Below are 8,636 nucleotides of genomic sequence, written 5' to 3'. Positions count from 1 at the left end.
CATTAAATGTCAAACATGGAAAGACATCAACAGAGACGTCACCACAGAGATGGTGATGGAAGCATGGCCTTTAAAAGGTGCTCTCTAGGGCTTGATCAAACAATTTTTGGCTCTAAAGGTGAGTACCAACCCATGACACCTTTCCTATATTGGGTAACTTAAGATCAAACTAACGCAAAAATATTATCACAGGCCTCATCACCAAGTATGTGTCCCCAACATCAGACCAAAGGTGTCTATCGTCAATAAGAACTTTCACAGATCGAACCTTTGTTTTTACTCGTAGTGGTTGCTCTGCTTCCCACTCATAGAAGCTTGCAAAAACAAATGTCTCCAAAACAACATTTTTATTTTGCAAAAGACTCTCCACAGTGTAGAAGTTAGTGCAAAATCTGCTTTTCACATGGAAGCTTCAATATTGTGGACATACGTTGCCGATACATGCCCAGCACACGTTGTCTCTTCAAAATAAACTTCACCACCTTCCTTGCATTATCTATAATGATTTTGAACCAATCAATGTCCTCTTTCTTATACCAATCATGCAACACAAGATTCAAGCTATGTGCATTGCAACCAAACGTGTACAAGCTAGGAAAGCGCTCCTCCAAGAGACGACCTGCTGCTCTACAATTTTTGGCATTGTCTATTATCACCTGTACTACATTTTGGACACCAACTTTATGAATTCTTTCTATGATTAATTGGCTATATAGCTCCTTGACTTTATCTCACCTGAGCTATCAATCGATTTAATGAAGCACTCCCTCGAGGACTGAATATCATAACATTGATCAGCGGCCTGCGTTGGACGTTTGACCATCCATCACTGACTATAGTGCATCCTGTTTGATCAACTGATTTCAAGATCAATCTATCAACTTCTTTTTGGGTTTCGTTGAAGCATTTATCCAAGAAGGTTGTCCGTATTTGATGATATGATAGAGGGGAAAATCCAGCCCCATACTCACCAATCTTCTTCCATGCATGCTTCCATGACTCTCGTGTGACCATCAACATAGAACCGCTTGTAAAATAGATAGCTTGTGCAAGAGCAGTTGTGCCTCTTCAAGAGCAATTGATCAAAAGCTTTGCTCTAGACTTACTTGCCTCGTTCTATGCATTTCAACCATAAACTCGGGTGATCCATCTTGAGTGCTAGCTCTTTGTGTGTGTGAGTGTCTGTGTGTGTGTTGGTCGGCATGTAGGGTGCACCATTATTTTGTCCACCTTGTGTTGAGGCAGCATTGCCTTGGTGCTCTGAAGCATGATGGCTTGGAGTCGGTATTGTAGGTCGCCTTGCATTGGCTACACCTCCTAACAACTCTTTCAAGCGTTTCGCGGCACTCTCATGACCTATACCATTACATATGCCTCCATTAGACCTATTAGTTGCTCTATTCCCTGATCCAAGGAAGTGTTCCCTAATACGAAGTGCACCTCCTGATTTTTCTTTGCCACATCATTTGCAACGCCAATCTATAAATGATCTTACATTGTCGGAAAATTTACACTCAGGTCGTGGCACCTTACCACCGACGGCCTTGCACTTCCCTTTATTGGAAGCTCCATTGTTTGATACTTCACCACTAGTCGATGGGCGACTAGAAGTAGCTGCATGGATGTTCTGAGAGCAAGCATTGGCATCCATGATAAGTTCACAAGCCACCTATACATTCATACAATCGTAAAAATAATAACTTTTTAAAAAATAGAATTTAATTGAACAATTGTACAATAAAGTAAAATAATATACATATAAACATAAAGCAAAAAACGTGCCCCAAGCACTTGCAACCACCTATACCCTCCGCAAGGATGCTCCCTACCCAAACCTGTTTCCAGGTGGATAGACACCCGAGGGAGGTAAGTATATGTAAATAACAATACGTAGGTGTAGTGATAAGGAGAACTCCATTCCAACCACAGAAATGAGCCCCAAGCACTTGCACCACCTATACCCTCCACAAAGATGCTCCCTACACAAACCTGTTTCCATGCGGATAGACACCCAAGGGAGTTAACTATATGTAACAAACAATACGTACGTGTAGTGATAAGGAGTTCTCCATTCCAACCATAGAAATGAGCCCCAAGCACTTGCACCACCTATACCCTCCGCAAGGATGCTCCCTACCCAAACCTGTTTCCAGGCGGATAGACACCCACTGGAGCTAACTATATGTAACAAACAATACATAGGTGTAGTGATAAGGAGCACTCCATTTCAACCATAGAAATGAGCCCCAAGCACTTGCACCACCTATACCCTCTGCAAGGATGCTCCCTACCCAACTTGTTTCGAGGCGGATAGACACCCAAGGGAGGTAACTATACGTAACAAACAATACATAGGTGTAGTGATAATGAGCGCTCCATTCCAACCATAGTAATGAGCCCCAAGCACTTGCACCACCTATACCCTCTGCAAGGATGCTCCCTACCCAAACCTGTTTCCAGGCGAATAGACACCCAAGGGAAAGTCAGTCGTAACAATTCGTGTTGTTAAAAAACATAGGAATCAAAGCAACCTGAATGAAAATTGAGACCTCAAATAAGCCAACAAGTGTGCAAAAACAGACTGAGGTAAGTATGAGATATTGTTTATATAGCCACCTCCAAAAATGGGGGCAAGAGGAGGATATAGCCGACGAGCCCGCCAGGTATGACATCTCACCCGTCGGGCCTCACCGGGCCAACCAAAAATACCGTCGGGCTAACAAGAAAGGCCGGTTCCAATAGGTGCTTGTGAATGTGATGTTATTAACACTCTCATGGAAAACAATGATGGAGGAAAGGGCTTTTGCCAAATGGGGATAAACTTTGTTGGACCTATCTCACCACACATGCATATCGAATGCATGCTCAATACATCATAGTGGCCACAAACTATTTAGCCAAATGGATAGAAGCCAAAGAGACACAAAAGAATGATGCCAGAATGACAACTCCGTTCTTGTATGAGAACATATTCACAATATATGGGATTCACATTGAGATAGCGAGTGATCAAGGGATGCATTTCATAAAAGATATGGTTGAGTATCTATTGTGAGAGTTTATGGTGCTTCATTTTAAATCAGTGCCATACCACCCTCAAGCGAATGGTGTCTCTACAACGAGATGAAATGCTGATGAAACCAATGATGGGGGCAAGGGATTTTACCAAATGGGGGATAGACTTTGTTGGACCTATCTCACCACACATGCATATCGAACGCACGCTCAATACATCATAGTGGCCACAAACTATTTAGCCAAATGGAAAGAAGCCAAAGCGACACAAAAGAATGATGCCATAACAACAGTCAGTTCTTGTATGAGAACATATTCACAATATATGGGCTTCCAATTGAGATAGTGAGTGATTAAGGGATGCATTTCATAAAGAATATGGTTGAGTATCTATTGTGAGAGTTTATGGTGCTTCATTTTAATTCAATGCCATACCACCCTCAAGCAAACGGCAAGCTGAGAGCACAAACAAAATTTTGTGCACAATGCTCACAAAAATTGTCAGCAAATCAAGAACGGATTGGGATCAAAAAGTACTCTCAATTTTATGGGCATATTGGGTACTATACAAAAGGCCACAGAATGCGACACCTTTTAATTTAGTGTTTGGAATAAATTCATATTGTTTGTGGAATTCTTGATTCCTACACTTTGTGTTGCATGAAAATTAGGATGGATGGGACACAAGTTACCAGATAGACTAGAATAGATACACAACTAGATAAGTTGAGGTTTAAAGCGGCCATCTATGCACAAAAATGGGAGATGAAAGAATTTCATGACCAACACATCATCAACAAGGAGTTTCAAAAGGGTGACTATGTATTAATTTACACCTTGAAACAACACTCCAAGACACTGAAAAAACAAAATAACGGTCCATTTGTGATCAATCACACATCACCAAATCTTGAAGCGTAAGGAACGACAAAATCCAGCTCCATTATGGCAAGTTGAACCACCTTCTCCTCTTATTGCAACAGTCCAAATATAGCAAAGTTGGCTTGGAGGAATGTATGTATGAATCAATGTCCAGCCAGTCGATGGAATGATAGAAAGAGCAACTGGGGTGCATGTTAATGCTATGCGGTATTCGACATATCTTAAATTATCAGACTCCATGATTGAACCAACTAATATTGATCTAAAGGCAGCTAACAAAGGGACAATGGTTAGTTTGGGACAAGCCAATGTCTCAAACTAGCGTTGATGGTAACCATTGCCCATATCAATTCCACATCATGGCTGATACGAACCTGAATAAGAAAATAATTTTGGGAGTTTCATGGATGCGCACTTACAAAGAAATTCCTCAGTGGCAGGATGACACTTTGAAATACAATCTCACGGGCATAGCTTATGTTATGCCCTTGGCACAAACATATCACATTTGGGATGTACAACCTCAGATGCGAGCATCTGTGATGGGCAAACAACAAATATATCTTCAACACCAACAATCTACACTCCTTTGTGGAAATAAGGTTAAGCAAGTTGGGGTCAAAAAATCAAAACCGCAACAGATGTGGATACCAAAAGCATTGCTTCATAATAAATCTTCCAACTTGACGGAGGCTGCAAGATGTTGAGAGATTATGTGTACAATATATAAAGTGTGTTTTGATGATTAAATTCTTCTTTTTTTGGTCAAATTTTAGCAGAATTCTGCTCTTATCAAGAAAAATATTGAGCCATATTGACAAATTTTGACGAATGAGATGCCTAGAGTGAGAGTACTTACATATGACTGTGAGGAATAGTTTTGGTAAATTTTTAGCGAGCTAATAGTAATTTTTAGCAATTTTTTTGCCTTTTTAACCTGATAAAGATAAAAAATTAATAAACAGAGCCAAAAAATTTGGATTTGGCTTTTGAAAGCAAACGCCAAATCTACAAAGCAAGAGCTTCAAGCATGTCAATATGGAAGGATTTGGCACATGACAAAATTTGGGCCAACTTAAAACGGACCGAAATTGCAGAAGCATGACCAATTAATTGCGAGGTATCCAAATGATGAGTTGTATTAGCCAGAGGTGGTATGACATGCACAAGGTGGGCAAGTAAGGTAAGTATGCACAATGCACTTCGGACAAGGCAGACACATATAGACAAATCAAGCCTCATTTGCAAATAACCCTTTTCTCACACACACACACACACACACACACACACACACACACACACACACACACACACACACACACACACACAGAGAGAGAGAGAGAGAGAGAGAGAGAGAGAGAGAGTTTGTGACCTAGAGCTAATCTTTGGGTTTTTGCTTGCTACGGCCACCTCGGACACGCACTCTACACCAAATTTCATAGGTATGATCCTTACCAGTACATGAACATCTATAGATGGTCAAATGAGCAAACAAATATCCAAAACAATAGAACCATCAGATTCAAGATGAGATTTTGAGAATCTATCAGAGCACAATAGGAAAGGTAAACCACATTCAAACTCACAAACAAGTGCATGGGGGAGTCCCAAATCACTAGCAGAATTCAGCCATGCAATCACAGTTGGGAAATGGGGTGGAACATGGATCGGAATCCATGAACCCCCACCTCCAAAGTCAAAACTGAGTGATGCAAATTGATGATGATAAAAGCGCCTAAATGCTACTGCAATCACACAATAAATTTCTCATGAACATGGGTCATGATCCATGACCCCCCACTTGTCCAAACTAGAAATTTCTGGTTCAGACAGTTTGCACATGCCTTGGGAAGAGTTCCTTGCAACTTTGGTGTGGAATGGACATCAAAAGCACAAAAAATCAAGTTAAATCAAAATATCAATCATTGAATGGTCATTTTGAATTTGTGAGGATTAGTGGTGCTAATCCTATATTTAAGACTTAAAACTTCATACTTAAGATCAAACTGAGACTCAAGAGAATGAATGTGTGTTTCATTGATTGAATGAATGCCTCAAAATTGAGTACAATAGGCTCCTTATAAAGGAGACGAAGAGTCACAAATGAAAGCTATGACCCTTCACGAAGAGACACATCCTTTAGGCAAATATACATGTCTTTAGGCGAATAGACACATCCATTCGATGAAGAGCCGCAACCATTGGTTGAAGGGGCTTGACTAGTTGTCGAAGGAGTGTGGTTGCTGGTGAAGAGGCATGACTTTAGAGCAAAGGGTTGTGACTATTTGAGAACAGGGGTCCTCCTGGGTTAGTCACACTTAGCATCTGCATTTGTTATGAATCAAGAAGAGTGTATAATGTAATAAGAAAGACAAAGAATACATCACAATTGGTACATTCCCTCCCATTTAAAATAAAACTCAGGGGTAGTTGTAAAAACTCCGGGAGAAGGAAAATGTATTCATGCTTGCTTCTGCATCCAAAGCTCTAAATGTTAAGTCCCATGTATGGCACTATTATTGACCATGACTATTTTGCCAAACTGAAAACTATTCATATTTGCAACTTGATTAGTGCTTTTGTCAAAATCATTTGTAACTTTGAGCTTTGTCCAAGAAAAGATAGAATCTTTATTTGCTTCGAGTGAAAGTATTGGTAAATTTACTTGAGTTTTCTATTGAATAATGACCAGTAGGTATTCAATTGGTTTGTTTGGAACAAAAAATCCTCATGAAGGAATGTCATAGACTGAGAGAAAAATTTGTGTCCAAAGATTCAATTGCAATGACTAAAGTCGTGCTGCAAGAGTCTGCATCTTATTTATCCTTTGCACCACTGAAGGTAAGGATTGGTATCTTCGTTTGAAAAATTATCGTTCACCATTGCATTTGGTATCTGTTCAAAGACAAAGACTTTATTTTGTAAGGGCAGTGATGAAGAAAATTTTTCTACGTGGAACATGGCCAAAGAAGGGGGTATGTGCTTATTGGTTGTTGTCACACAAGAACCTGAATCTTTTGAACCTTCACTTGTTTCAGCAGGTATTAAGACTTCCAATTGAGAAGGGGGAGGCTGAGGGAGTTTTTGCTTCTTAGATCTTCAAAGGATCCTCTTGCACAAGGAAAGGATCAATAGATCTTCAACTTTACCACCAGCAGATAAGAAAGACTTAAATGTAGGGCATGGCTTGCGAGGGGGAACTGGTCCAGCATCGTGGCATTCACGATCGAGTACTTGGATATATGTGCCACTAAGTAAGCCCATCTTAATATGGCTGAGTTCTTTTTAAGATGAGATACTTTAGAAGCTTCATGTTGCTGCTTCTGTTGCTGATGATTCCAATAAGAAGTAGGTTGCTTAGAATTGTAACATTTCGAAGAATATTCATGATGAGATTTTTTGCTGCTCGCACGAAGGTACTTTGTGTCTAGTTGTCTCTGAGAAACCATACTTTGGGTGAGAAAATTTGAGTTTCAAAGCCTTTCATTTTAGTGGTTCTTCGTGGTCGACCACTGAAGCTTCAAAAGAAGATGGCAAAGAATTAGCATGGGTCCTCTAAAATCTAATAGGGTGACTTTGGGAAGAGGTTTGTGTTTGCATCTACTCCAAGCAAGTGTGAAGTGATGCAAGGCTCATGGAAAGTGCTGTCATCTGCTCCTTGATAAGAGCGAGGGAATTTTTTGATTGTCATTCTCCTTCTTGTGATGTCCGCATGGTTACTCCTCAAAGGGAATAATGAGGGGAGGTTGGCGACATGTGTGGTACGTAGTCGAGCGAAGCGGATGCCTACTCATCTCCAAGTGCTACCAAGAAATCTGATCCAAGGTCGGAATTGGAAATGTCCTTGACCTCGTCAATAGGAGGTGACTCGCCAAGGATGTACTCAAAGTGCGGCAAATGACGTGACTTGTATGTCAAGTAAATATGCCACACCACCCACGTTTGGAACTCAAAGAAATGGTGGTGTGTAACATAAACCGGGTAATTTTTTGGGGCAAAAGTTTTTCTTGTGGCAAAGGAACTAGAGTGGGTGAGGGAGCCAGTTCTAGGACTGGTTTGGGTTTTGGAGTCGAGGAATCGGGAATTATGATACACTTTGGCTCGGGCTCATGCTCTAAAGTGTCTGGAATGACAATGACCTCCGAGGTAGGGAAAGGATATGCCAGTAAGTCTTCCTTGGGAACTTTGTCCATGTACAAAATATGCGAAAGAGGTTTGTAGGAAATGGCTGCAAAATGTACCGCACGCACAAGATGCACACAAGGCCAACACTAGGTGATGGGGTAGGAGCAGCTTGCGGAAATTCAAATCACTGGCTGGCTGTCATTGTGTTTAGTTACATAAGTGTTAATTATTGAAGAGGTGCACTTAAAAGTGTGTTCACATTATAAGTAGTTATAAAAACCTTTGGTGAGGTTTTAAAAATGTTGCGCTGCAGATTGCTTACGTAAAAACAGCTAGCGAAAGGATGCTAGCGCAGAGGCAAATTCAGCCCAGCAATTTAGTGTTTTGGAAAGGGTGCAATTCAGCCAACGCTTCAATGTTTGGGGAAATTGCGCAAAGGAGTCAGTGCAAGTAAATTTCAGCGTCAACATCAAGAATTGCAACACCAGAGGGTGTGTGAAAGGGAGAAGGGGTACACTCTATGTGCAACCCTTGGGGAAAGGGTGCCATCAAAGTGAAGGGGTGTCTTCTTTTTCACAAAGAGGTGCCCCTTTTGATGTGCACTAGCAAACAAA

This window comes from Adiantum capillus-veneris, chromosome 23 (genome assembly GCF_014529385.1).
Source record: "Adiantum capillus-veneris isolate H3 chromosome 23, ASM1452938v2, whole genome shotgun sequence".
In the NCBI taxonomy this organism is placed as follows: Eukaryota; Viridiplantae; Streptophyta; class Polypodiopsida; order Polypodiales; family Pteridaceae; genus Adiantum; species Adiantum capillus-veneris.
This window is presented reverse-complemented; position numbering follows the sequence as displayed.